This window comes from Seriola lalandi, unplaced genomic scaffold, assembly GCF_002814215.2.
Source record: "Seriola lalandi dorsalis isolate HSWRI2012SDOR001 ecotype SW California unplaced genomic scaffold, Sedor1 jcf7180002054284, whole genome shotgun sequence".
In the NCBI taxonomy this organism is placed as follows: Eukaryota; Metazoa; Chordata; class Actinopteri; order Carangiformes; family Carangidae; genus Seriola; species Seriola lalandi.
In genome coordinates, this window is record NW_019524837.1 from 242,848 (window position 1) to 255,914 (window position 13,067).

Sequence of the window (13,067 nt, forward strand, 5' to 3'; positions counted from 1 at the left end):
CCCACTCTTGGGGCCATTAAGGTCTAACATTAATGATGTGTAATTAGCATATGATGACAAATAATAACAATGCACTCCCATTCGATGTAATGGGGGGTAGGATAATAACATGGAATCCCACTGTTTCCACCCTACATAAAGCTCACAATATCTATGTTTTATTGCCCACGCTGTTGTTCAAAGGTATAATCGAGTGGGATGTAGTACGTGTGCATAAATTATTCAAATTAATATGTTTATTGAGAAATATCACAATTACAATGCATCAATAAGTCAGAGTGCTTAATCTGCACAAAGCCTAACTGTAGTTTAATCATACTCAATGACAGAGGTAAATTTTAATGCATTTCTGAGAGCTAGGGCTTCTTTATGTTTGTGAGAAAAGGATATGAGGGTATTGTGATCTACTACTACTATGGTGTAACCTCAAAGTCCAACAGTATGCACAGTAATCTTTATATCTACTCAATTAACCAAATGGGTCAAATGTGTGAATAATTGGGCTTCTTTAGCTCTCTCCACGTCTTTCCTTATATCCCTAATTTATGAATTATCTATTAAAGTTAATGACAGCAAGAACTCAAGTTAAATGGAGGTGTATTAGTAGACAAGTGATCAATTATGCTGTAGAACAGAGGCAAAGCAATCAGAAGTGACAGACCGTCTTCAAACGGCTCTTCTCATCCATTAAACAGGCTGCCTGTTTGTGTCAGCTGTGGGTCTGGAAGAAACCCATACAATTAAAGAGAGCCCGCATGTTTACGCACACACATTCATATGCAGCTCCAACATGGAGCATCTTGTATTGTGTTTTGTGTAATGCAGCCCACACTACTTTTTTTTTTCTATTTTTCACATCTGTCACAAAACAACCCATCACCAATTATACTGAAGCACAAACACGGCCGTTTTCAAATTTGTTGGTTACCTCCTGTAAAGAAGATGGTGGGGCATCTCAGAATCAAACTAATCAAAGCACCTCAAAAGTAGAAACTGAATGAATATATTGACAAACACAAAAGTGAGGTGCTGTTGAAATAAACAAGTGTGAGATCCTACTGTCTTTGTGTTTCAAATGTGAGTAGTAAAATTGGGTTTAAAAAAATTGGTGTCCTTTTGTCAACCATTTAAAAATTCAGCGCTGAAGAAAATAAACTACTGCTTTACTGGTTACTTCTGCAGATTACTGGAAAACTATTTATTACATTTTTAATATCAACTAATTGTAATATGATGTTATTTCGATCCAAAGAGTATCAAAAATCTCACTGAATAGGATGAAATATAAAAATGTAGAAGTGAATAAAAACGCGCATATAAAAAAACCATACATCTCAGCTGTTTCAAATTGAATTTGCTCACTAGAAACACAGACATTCTCTTTTTTCAAGCGAGCAAAGCAGAGCTATTCGAAACCCTGTTTACAGCACCCCAGATCTCAAATTGACTTGCTAATGTTAACTTTTATTCCGTTGCCATGGGTTACCGTGTCGTGTGATTTGACACCGAGCTACAGACACTGCTGATTAGTAGCATCCAGTTCTGTCCATCTCTGTGCATCACTGAACCATCTGGTCATTTATTCACTAATAAGCCCCTAATGGCCCAAATATTCAGCGGCCTGTCATTGTGACATGGCAGAAAATGCCTACATCTTTCAACTCGCCTTGACATGTTGCTTGTTTCACATCAAAACTCGTCATTTACAGGAGAGAAACTCAGAGGGGTAAAAACTTGACCTAATCTGCAGTGTTAACACTGAGGCAAGGAGCTTTGTTATCTGCTAGACTGACTGAAAGGATGTTAATGCATTCATCCTTCCCCACTTCAAGATCTTCTTTTCTGCCACAGGGAGAAGGATATGAGTGCTGTCAATAGGAATTTGATTATGCACACATTGATTCTACGCTCAAAAAGGAAAGATTATGCACAGCCCGGACTATGAGATGCTGTGAGAGAATGCAACATGCAGCTCATGGTTCTGCAATGTGTACACGTCCAACCTGTCATTTGTCGCCAAAACATTGACTTTTTGCCATAAATATTTCCAGATGAACAAAGCCAGCTGGGATTGTAATTGGTGACACGCAACCATAAATTTAACCTTTCCCGGGACACTGGTGGCAACCAATTAACTAGCCACTGAATAAAAAATATCCTCAATTATCTGTCTCATTATGGCTATGTTGGCCTGCATGTACAAAGAGCAAAGAGCAAAGAGCCAAGAGCCAAGAAGATGAGCCAAAAAAAATCCACCTTTATTTTTCATGTTGACTTTTATACTTACATTTTAGACCTTTATAAGTTGATAAAAATGTATGTTTATTTATTATCGTCATGGCAAAATGCATAAATATGTGGCAAAGGCAATATATAATTATGCTGATCATTTATCTAAGTGCAAGAAAAGATGAAAACAACCAAAATTGTTGTAAAAGGATAAACACTTTAATACAAAACTCTAAATGAAATCCTGAAACAGCTCTATTTTGTATCATTGGTCTGATTGGAGAGTGAATGAGCTTCATGTTGACCGACTGGTTGCAGAACCTCTCTGTCAACTTAACTAGCAGCCCAGGATGGTGTGAATGTATACTTAACTCCCTGTCACTTAGCAAGGCATGCACCCTGAGTCTCCATCAAGACGAGCTAAGTAAGATGGAAGACGAGCAGGCTTTGGCTGAAAAGGAGACGGGAAATGCCACCTTTGGTGAACTCGCCTGGGACCAAAATCTCTCAGTCTTATTTGAATGTTGTGCTAAGGGTGAGAGGATACAGAGCGTGTGTCTTTCACACAGTTAATATAATTTCTATTGTAGAAATGTTAGGGTTTGGCTGTTTGAGGGATTTACTTCATACTTGAAGCATTCACAGGAAAATCCCTATTCTAGCTTATCTTTTCCCCTTTTAAATCTCCTACCATGCATTGGCATTGCAAACTACACTGCAAGCAGAGGAAATCAAATCATCTATGTCTTAAACCATCAGGCTTCATACAAAAATAAAGTTGAAACCATAGGCATTTGATACAGGAAAGCGAGGGGAAAATGTTTTATGTATGCAGCACAGATTCACGACTGAATTCAAAGCAGAGTATATATTTTCAGTCCACTTTTTTAGCACTTCTAATTAGCCAAAGTATTCAAATACAAACAGTCTAGCCTGTCTGATGCCACTGCAGATCTGTGGTCTAATTTATGCAAACTTGTTCCATTATATAGGCTGCTGAGAGTATCATTAAGGTTTGGCTTGGTTTCGGGACTCTTTTAAAGCAAACCTACAATAAAGCACAGCCTGCTCATCTCATTTGCTCAGTGTGTTGGATGTGTATTCTAATGAACGACTTACAACAATGCGACCTGCCAGTGCAAATAATTAACCTTAAGTGAAACCAATTACATACTTTCTGCCATCGCAAAAGCCTCCAAAAGCAATCATGTATGGCTTTCTCCAGGAATGTTTTGGTGATAAAGAAACTAAGTAGAGGATTCTGGGCTATTCTGTAGCAACAAATGAACACTGAGAAGTCTCTTTATGCTCAGAGAGATATCTAAAGAGGAAGAAGATAAACAACAATTATACTGCTCTCCCTGTCAGCACAGCATGCCTCGGGTCAGTCCATTAGAGATCACTGTTTGGTGCACTCTTGTGCTAGAATAAGAAGTGCACCCGTTTGCGGCCAGGCTTTTGACTGGCAGTTGGGACCTGGAGACTGTGTGTGTGTTGTGAGCTGCCTGTGAATGCAGACCAGGGAGTGGGGGGGGGGGGCGGATATCCAGACATAAACTTCCGCTGTCAGCATGGGCAATCATGGCACTTCATTGTCCAGCAGCATCATTACAATATGGTTATCATCTGAGCTTGAGTCTGACACCTTCTCCAGGACCTCTCCAATCACCCCCATAGTAGGCTTCAGTACCAGGCAGTCAGGGCAAATCTCTGCTTTGTGCTTGTCTGCCTTAATAGACTGGATGTCACTTCTGCCTGTGGAATGTGCCCGGTCTTCAGCTGTCAGTCAGAGGCGCGGGTGTCAGGCCGGAGCGTGGCTGGAGCCGTCTGGATTAGAGGGTAGTTACCATAGCTGTCAGATTACTGACAGCCTGACACCCCCTCTCCCAACTTCCTCTTATTGTTTCTTTGTTTCTCTCAAACATCCTCCAGATGGGAGAATTACCAGCCAGAAGAGAGAGAGAAATAGAGAGACAGAGAGAAGAAGAGTGAGGGTGGGGGGGTGAAAGATACAAAAGACGAGGCGCGTTTTAAAAGTTCTATGCCACGTTAGCTTTGTGATGAAGTAAAGCGTGCCGGTAGATTCCCATAGAGAGAGAAGGACGGGAAGAGAGAGGATGAAAGAGAGAGCATTACACCTATTCCCACCTCTCCTTGTTATCTTTGGTATTCATGTCAAGATAGGTGATTGTGTTGGTCATTAGTGTTCCTATACCCAACAGAGTGTCTTAGTTAGTACCTTTGAGGAAAGCTTCATCTTCACTGAATATTCACCTCTATGACTGCACCTGTCTCATTCATCTGGAGAAATGTTGGAAATGTTCTTTAATTTCTTCTTCTTTTCAAGACAAATGAACTGGCTTAATGTAGAGATGTAGACAGGCATGATAAAAATCACTTAGATAAGATAAGCTATAATGAATTGTGGAATCGTCCATGGTTTCTGGAAGTATTTTAATGATTGAAGAAACTGTGGGTAGGCTACGGGTCAGCACTTGTCTTTACATTTTTTTCATCCCTCTCATTTCAGTGGCCCTGTATGGGTGACACTGTCATTCTGCCATTTTAAATGAGCACTGGACTAACGGCAGACTCTACATTAGAGAGAGAGGAATGAAGACCGCAGACATAAAAAATCCACATCCCATTGTCTGCTCAGCTTTCCTTTTAAAAGGACAGCTAAAAAGGATATTTATTTTAATACTAAACAACACTTCATTTGATAAAGCTGAATATGCACAATTATTTACAAGAAACTTCATGGTAAGACATAGAGAAAACAATCCTGATTTTAAAAGAACAGATTCTTAACCTGCCCCAACTTCCAACAGCCCAGAGCAGTGAACTTCAGAAACAATTACACAGATGTGAAATGAAAGGAAATGAGGTGTTATGTTTGTAAAATACACTGATACTCCACTTCAGCCCCTGGCCGTCGGATTCTACCATAAAAATAACCGAAGGCAGATTACAGTTTGCCCTGACCTCCAATCTCCTCTAACAAGCCCGGCTACTAAAATCAGCTGCGCCGTCATGTACGGGTAAAGATAATGAGGGCGGCTGCCTGAGGAGAGACCGAATGCAAAACAATTATAGTTAGTTACAGGAGCACAGGTTAATATTCTCTCATGTCCCTCTTCTCACGCGTTCCCTTTTGTCCTACATCAATCTTAATGAAAGTTATGAGACCTGTCCGCAATGATAAGCAGCCACTCAGGCGTACTCTGTGTCAAGGCTCCCACATTATGCCTCCCCTTCAGCCTATGTTTTGCATAGCCTAAAGCATCTATTAAAATCCCCTTGTAAAATTCATAAAACAAAAATGTGGTGGGTCAAGTCTAGAGGGAGCCAAAGTAAGCTGCTTATTAGCAGGGAGTCGAAAACACAGATCCAATTACAGATCCTGAACAAGGAGCACTAAGAATCAGCATTGGGGAATAAGTATTTTCCTTTTCTCTCCCCTTCAATTGGCCTAGGTGCAGAGGAGAGAGAGAGAGAGGGGTATCAGAGAACAGGATCCACGAATGGTAATTACAGTGGGAGTGTTTAGTGCATGAGGCTAGAGTTGGAGCCATTCAAGTACAAACTCATGTAAATCTTCACTTTGCTTCAGATAGTAAATTGGTCGGGTTTAAGAGGAATCCCAGAAGGAGTGGAGGAGAGGGGCTGCGCCGAGAGAAGCCATGAGCTCCAGAGATATGTAAAGAATCTCTGTCTGGAATTTAAAGGGCTACAAATTAGACCAGACATTAGCCTTTTTCTTTTACAGAGCCAGCAGAATGTGAATGAAACAGAATAAATAACTATAAGACGGCTTTTCCCCCCTTCTTATAAGATGACATTAATCCTTTCATGTGCAATGACAGCTTACAGGGTTTGACCCTCTCCCCAGACAGCCATATAAAGCCAGGAGATTTCTTAAGATCCCACCAAGAACAAGCTTCTGTTAATAAGAGGTCCTGATAGAGGTCTCCACCCCACATTTAATACTCCAGTTTATGCCAACTTACCCTGCTCAACATGTTCAACAGATGGCTCTTGTTAAACCAATCAACAATATTGTGACATTTGATTCCATTTACACTTTTATTTTTAATTTGAATCGTTCTGTATCTGTAACAAGCGGACGGCACTTTCACTTTTTTTTTTCTTCCTGGGTAGTGAAGGCTGAAGTGTCTCTCAAGCGTACAATAGCGTGAGCATTTGAGCCCTTTGAAAGAAAAAAGATCAAAGGCGGAAAGTCTTCCTGCTGCTGCTGGGTTTAGGCTGTAACCAGCACAGACCCTGCTCTCCACATCTCGGATAGCGCATAGTGGTGGGTGGCGAGCTGACTGATTGCCAGGAGTGTACTGTCAGCATCACTCTTTCCACAGAGGACCATGATGGGGGACAGTGTGCGGGCAGTTCATGTGGACCCCCACACCAATACCATCAGCTCTGCAGAGAGACGGCAGCCTGCATCTCCCATAATGACCTCAGTGGGTAATGTGCTATACTAATATGTAGACAGGGTAATTCATTTGCACAAATGGACAATCCATCACATTTTCGCAGACAATAAATTATGCACCGAGTTGAATGGATGTCGTATTTAGTTTTCAATAAATTCCTGAAAAATAATTGGGTATTTTCAAAAAGAAATCAATAGTAATATACTGTAATTTCTATAAGTAATATTTAGCAAGATGCCATGTTAATACATTTCCTGAATGTAATAGCTTCATTTTAGACTAGAAAGGTCTTAAGGTAAGTGTAAAAGCTTATATAAATTATTGTAAATAGAAAAGATCAATTTGGGGGCGTCGTGTAGCGTAGTGGTCTAAGCAGGCGCCCCATGTGTAGAGGCTACAGTCCTCGCTGCAGTTGGCCCCGGTTCAAATCCCGCATCGGATGGCCTTTCGCTGCATGTCATTCCCCCTCTCTCTGCCTCCCTGTTTCCTGTCACTCTCCACTATACTGTCCATTAAAGGCATAAAAAGCCCAAAAATATAAAAAAAAAAAAAAAAAAAGATCAATTTGAAGATAAATTCACATGTAATTAATTGTAAACCCAAACAATAAATTGTTTCTGTATGAATAATTGTATTGTATTAACAATTAGTTAGTGGTTACACCTACAATATACTGTTTATCTACACCACAGAAGTTGCAAGAGATAACAGAGGTTAAAGATGTTACTTGTGAGATTACTTAAAAAAAACAAAAAAAAAAAACATTTGCAAGGCTCAGTGAACTATTAGGGGACAGACCATGTGCTTTGAGATGTTGTGGTTTCAGGTTTGGCTTGTGGCCTCTGTTGTGAGTCACCCCTCTCTTCTCTCTCTCTCTCTCTCTCTCTCTGTCTCTCTCTCTCTAACCTCGTTTTCCTGTGACTCTCTTCTACATTGTCTGCTCAAGTGACAAAAATGATGATATCGCAGTTCCTATACCGGATTATATACATTACAGCTGGACACACTGGCGTTATGTCAAGGGCTAACCTTAGTGCGAGGTCCTCACATCCTTAAATAAATGTTAACACAGTGGCAGGAGTTAACAGACATTCCTGTACAATTACCAGCCAGTGTTACAACGCTGACATTATCAGGAGGAAACCTACATTACAAATGGCCCTCCTTTTGAAAACAGCGGCAAAGTGGCCACTTTATATTCCATCACCTTAGATTTTTTTTTCTCCCGCCAGCCCTTATTTCCACTCTTTCTAATCAATTTCATCTGCTGCCAATGGACTGATACAAACACAATTTCTATTTACGCAACAGGATCAGACACAAAGCAAATAAAATCTGCAAGATATGCTGTGCACAACAACATCTGCTAGTCAGTGTATGCAGATTAATTGGAAGTCTTTGTGCTGGGATTTCAGTTGAGTGCAGTTTGACTAACATCTTAACCTACTTAGTGCAATTAGTGCTTCATTAGAGAGGCTAACTAACTATTGCTTCTCTCCATAATGATGTGCAAGAGTGTAGACATAAAAGTACATAATCAATGGTTTCCAATTACTCCACAAGTGCAACCACTATTTCAAATAAACTGGATAATAATATAGAGCCATTACAAAGTCTAAGGTAGCAGAACCATTTAATTGCAGTGCAGTTCTTCTCAGCTCCAAGATTTTTTCACACTAATGAAGTGTCATACAAAAAAAGGCTGTATTGATTTTTTCACCACACAGCCTCCACCACAAATATGTAATTATCCTTTTTATATCTGGCAGGGGATTAAAGTAATCTATAGTATCTAGCCTTTGCGCTTCTCTGACAGGGTTGTGTGGGGCTTTTACCCTTTTCAAAATATGCAGCTTTTTGATGAATGAACTTTAGACAAAATGCTGTTCTGTTCTATATTGTTTTGTCTAAAAACCTGTATTCTGAAGACATCATGCAGCATGTACAGCTGCCTGAGCTTTCAGTACACAATCATGGCATTTCAAGCCCTGTCATCTATGAGCCAGGCAGTTAGAGCTAACCATCAGCTAACACACACACATACACACACAGACAGATAGGCTCCAAATCAAACACAAATGCACAAAAATAGAAACAGCCACACGGTTTCACACACTCACACAATTTCTTTGGAGATCTGTGTGAAGCAGTGAGCTCAATAGAATTCATCACAGCTGGTTAATAAGGTTAATTTAATCCAATAATGTGTCCATGAAAATCACTACTTCCTCTGGAGCACCACACAAAAGCTCCCTGCTGTTGACTGTCAAACACACAACACATCCACAATCATCCTCAAGCTTCACATAATAACAGCCCAGTCCATTTAAACTTCAGGCAAGCTACTCTTCTCCTCTCTCTCTCTCTTTCTCTCCCTCTCTGTCTGTCTTTGCGTCTCCAGACCTGAGATGGACGAGCAACCTTAAGACTACCCCACGCTGGGATGCCCTTCACGATAATAAAAAGCCATTACCTTGACCGCTGACACGAGGCCAAGTGTGAGGGTCAGAGTGATATTTATTGATGAAACTCTGAGCTCCCAATCTGCTGCACTCAGTGCGCATCATACAGCTGTCAGCACAGACAGGGATCAGGCAGCATGATGGCCCTCGACATGGCCCATCTATAATTTATGAACTACACAGAAAACAACCAGGAGACAACAGAGAAGCCCCGGCTGCCCAGGGATTACCCTCCAGCCCAGCTAAAGAGATCTGAACGAGAACCACCTAAGGGCCACTGTGGGCCACGCTGATATGGGGCAGCAGGTAAGCACAATAGCTGGTGTTCCATATTCAGAGGGGCCTCACCGGGATGCATCTCTCTGGAGGACACTGTTGTGAATAATATAATAGACAGTGTTTACAGTGGGGATGTAAAGTGAGTGCGCTGGTGCATCACACACCCCAGCACACTTCAGCTGAGCCCTGTAAATGAGCTAACAGAGGGGCAGGAGATGTAGAATAAAGTTTCACACTTTATTCTACAAAAAGCTCTGGGACAGCCCACTGGCAAAAATAGTCGAAGATGACCACGGCAAGGTGAAGAGATTTTATTGTTGTTATTATTATCTTTTTTTTTTTTTTCTAAATTGTGATATCAAATGGATGAAAATGTTATCAACTCACGCATATTTTTATTATCAATTAATCTTGATATCCTGAGGCCCAATATCAAATCTTCAAATTGCTTGTTTTGTCCAACCAACAGTCCGAAACCCAGAGGAATACAGTTTACAATGATATGAAAAACAAAATTACAACTGTTAAGCTGGAACCACAGAGAGACTGATATTTGTGCTCAAACTGATTATTAAAGCAGTTGCTGATAAATTTTCAGTTGATAAATTAATTGATTAAACAAACTGTTTCATGTCTATTCAAAAGTTGGCTAACTTGTGTCTACTGAACGTGGGGTAACAGCAGAACAAGCAGTAATAATACTCTCTCTAGTGCTATCAACAACTATAATTAGTGTCACATCATCCAAAAAATTTCTTCAGTTAGATCAAAATAGTCTCCTGATTATTACTTCTTCTATCAATTAAGCAAACATGAGGTCCATGGGTTTCTAATTTATTTTAGAAACTTTTCCCTCACTGGTTTATTTTGGTATTGTTATGTTTTTTTTCCTTCTCATTTTAAATCCCACTTGACAGTTCTTTGTGGAAAACTTTAATTGCCAAGACACTTCTGGTACTTTTTTTTAACACAAGGGTATTCTGTCTCCATTCTTGAATTCCCACCCAGATCAAATGCAATCCTTCATCGGCCAATTTCCCTGACACTTTCTTTTTATCCTCTGAATTCATCTTTACATGCTGCAGACAGACATATATTGTTTCTGATCAATAAATAACCATATAATTGAATACTGCTGCATCCCAAATGAAGCCCTCATTTACCAAGCTTCAGTAAACAGCCTAGATTCTTTGCCTATCTAACACTGACATTTCAGAATTCAAACACATTCAGGGCAGTGTCAGTGCACACAGCTTCTGTATCCCACTTAGGCTCTCTTTTCAATATGGAACTATCTCCACCCAATAAATTATTCTGAGCATCTCCAAAGTCATTACACATTTATTTTGATCTCGCATCATAATTCACAGCTTGGCGCACAATGCATTTTCTCAAAATGCATGGTAATTCCTTGGCGCAGAGCAAAGTTATGATTCATTTATACTGGAGTGACAGCATAATGCAGAGACGTCAAAATCCATTAAACTGTTCAATGCCTTGGGGTTTATTTTTAGATCCAATTGAGATTTAACTGATGGTGAAAAATATACAGTCAGGTGTGTTTACCTCACCTTTAGAGAGAATGTGTTATGGTTCCAATTAATTTGTTATTCCTGTCACTAAAGGCATTGTCTATGTCAAAGCTGTCACCACGCTTTGAGCTTTGTTTTCTAGAGAATGGCATTTAATTTCACCGTACACTTTCATAACTATACTCATTTAAAAGGTGTGCATTTTATTTAGAGCCACTTAAACTAAATACATGCTGATTTGATTGCTCATCACAATGGCAGATTGCAAAATTGCTGGCTGTTGCCTTGACCACTGAGCTAGTTAAATGATCATCCGCAGTTTAAAAGACATTCAATTATCTTTTGGGCACCTCCAGAGATGGGTGTTGAGAGAAGGATTCTGCAGTCTGAGTGGATGCTAAATTGCATTACTGTGGACATAATGCTACCATTTAACATTGTTACCATTGTGAATACTTTCCAGTGTAAAACAGTGTACAGGCCTACACTGTACCATGGCACTGCACTCCCACATTTTCAAATACATATATTATCAATACAATTTAGGGACATTATGCCCAAGGGAAACAAGTGGGCAACAAAATTTTGCCCATGTATGCAGTAAAGGTATAGTTTAATTATTAGTGAAGTTCATAATCTAATATTTCATTATATTCAGTTTTTCACTCTATTTGTAATTAGTAAATTAAACCAGTAAATAAGTAAAACAAAATATACATAAAAGACATTAAACATAACTTGGTTCTCTACCTATGCATACCTGTCTGTGCAAATTACATTGAGCGGTGATTGTAAACCCTTCAGTGTGATGGCTCGTCTGTATGAAAACCCTGAAGTGCACTGAGTATGGCTAGCTGCTCACTGTCTGAGATAGGGAAAGGCAGGCAGGAGGGATTTTTTTTTCTTTCTTCTACAAGGATTTTTTTGTGTGCAGTTATGGTCCATCATTATTAAATGTCTCTTGTTGGATGGGAGAGGCGCTTTATCAAAAACAGCCATTCATCAGGCGCTGTGCAAGACAGCTCACATCTGACCTCTGCGGCAATAATGCCGCATCAAGTAGGCCAACTACCTAGTTTAGCGGCAGAGCAGGGAGCAGGGGCCGGCTCCAAGATTAAGTGCGCTGTTTCAGGTTTTCATTCCCAGGGGCTCTGCTGGCTGATGTTGTATTGATTGCAAAAGTTTACCAGTAAGTATCACAAACAACAATAGCCAGGTCAACGATCGGTGATGCCTGAACCGCTATTCCCCGGCGGGGGGCTACACGTTCAGGGCTAAAGCACTGCCATCATCATGGCTGTGTGCAGGGTGCAGAGAGGGCTCTCCTGAGCTGGGGGAAGAGAAGTGCACTGGCTGTTCCTACTGACATTTAGGAAAGCGATATGTCAGTGTGAAATGAACGAGCGTGAGATAATTATAAGCCTTTGCATTATAAAAGGCTGCATCGACAAACTGTCGGATTGGCCTTCCGCAGAGGCACCTGGCCCTGTTAGGTTCTCCAACATAGGCTACTCCTTATCCCACTTAATGGTTTAGTAATTTTTTTTTAACATCCAGTGTAAAGATCCCTGTCTGCCTACGCACATCTGTGACAGATCTAAGCTTGGGGTAAGGCTAATGATTCACAGTATAGCCTATTTCCAAACGAGTCACATCCCATGTTTATGATAGCATGTTCAAGGAAAAAGTGTTACCAATAAGCAATATTTTCCAGAAGGAAACTGCAGTGCTGCACTCTAACATAAGTGAAAGGTCTGAGCAGTAAAGAACACGATTCACCCTGAGGCCATCTCCAGTAGGCTGAATGATGGTGCATCCTTGGCCCTGTATGGAGGACAGCACACAACCCTCCATCACAGTGCCACCGGACCATTACCCAGGGACTGCAACGGCCAGCCACACCAAGCAGGACTCCTCCACTGCCCCATGAAGCTAATCATGTGATTTGATGCAATGACAGAGTAATGACACAGATTGGTGGTGTGTTCAGCTTCCCCCTGCTGGAGGCTACAGAGGAGGTGGTAAACACACGAGACTGCCCCAAGCCTGAGCAAGAGCCACAGATACCACATTACAGAGCAAGTTACAGAAGATATCTAAGTACTCTCACAAGT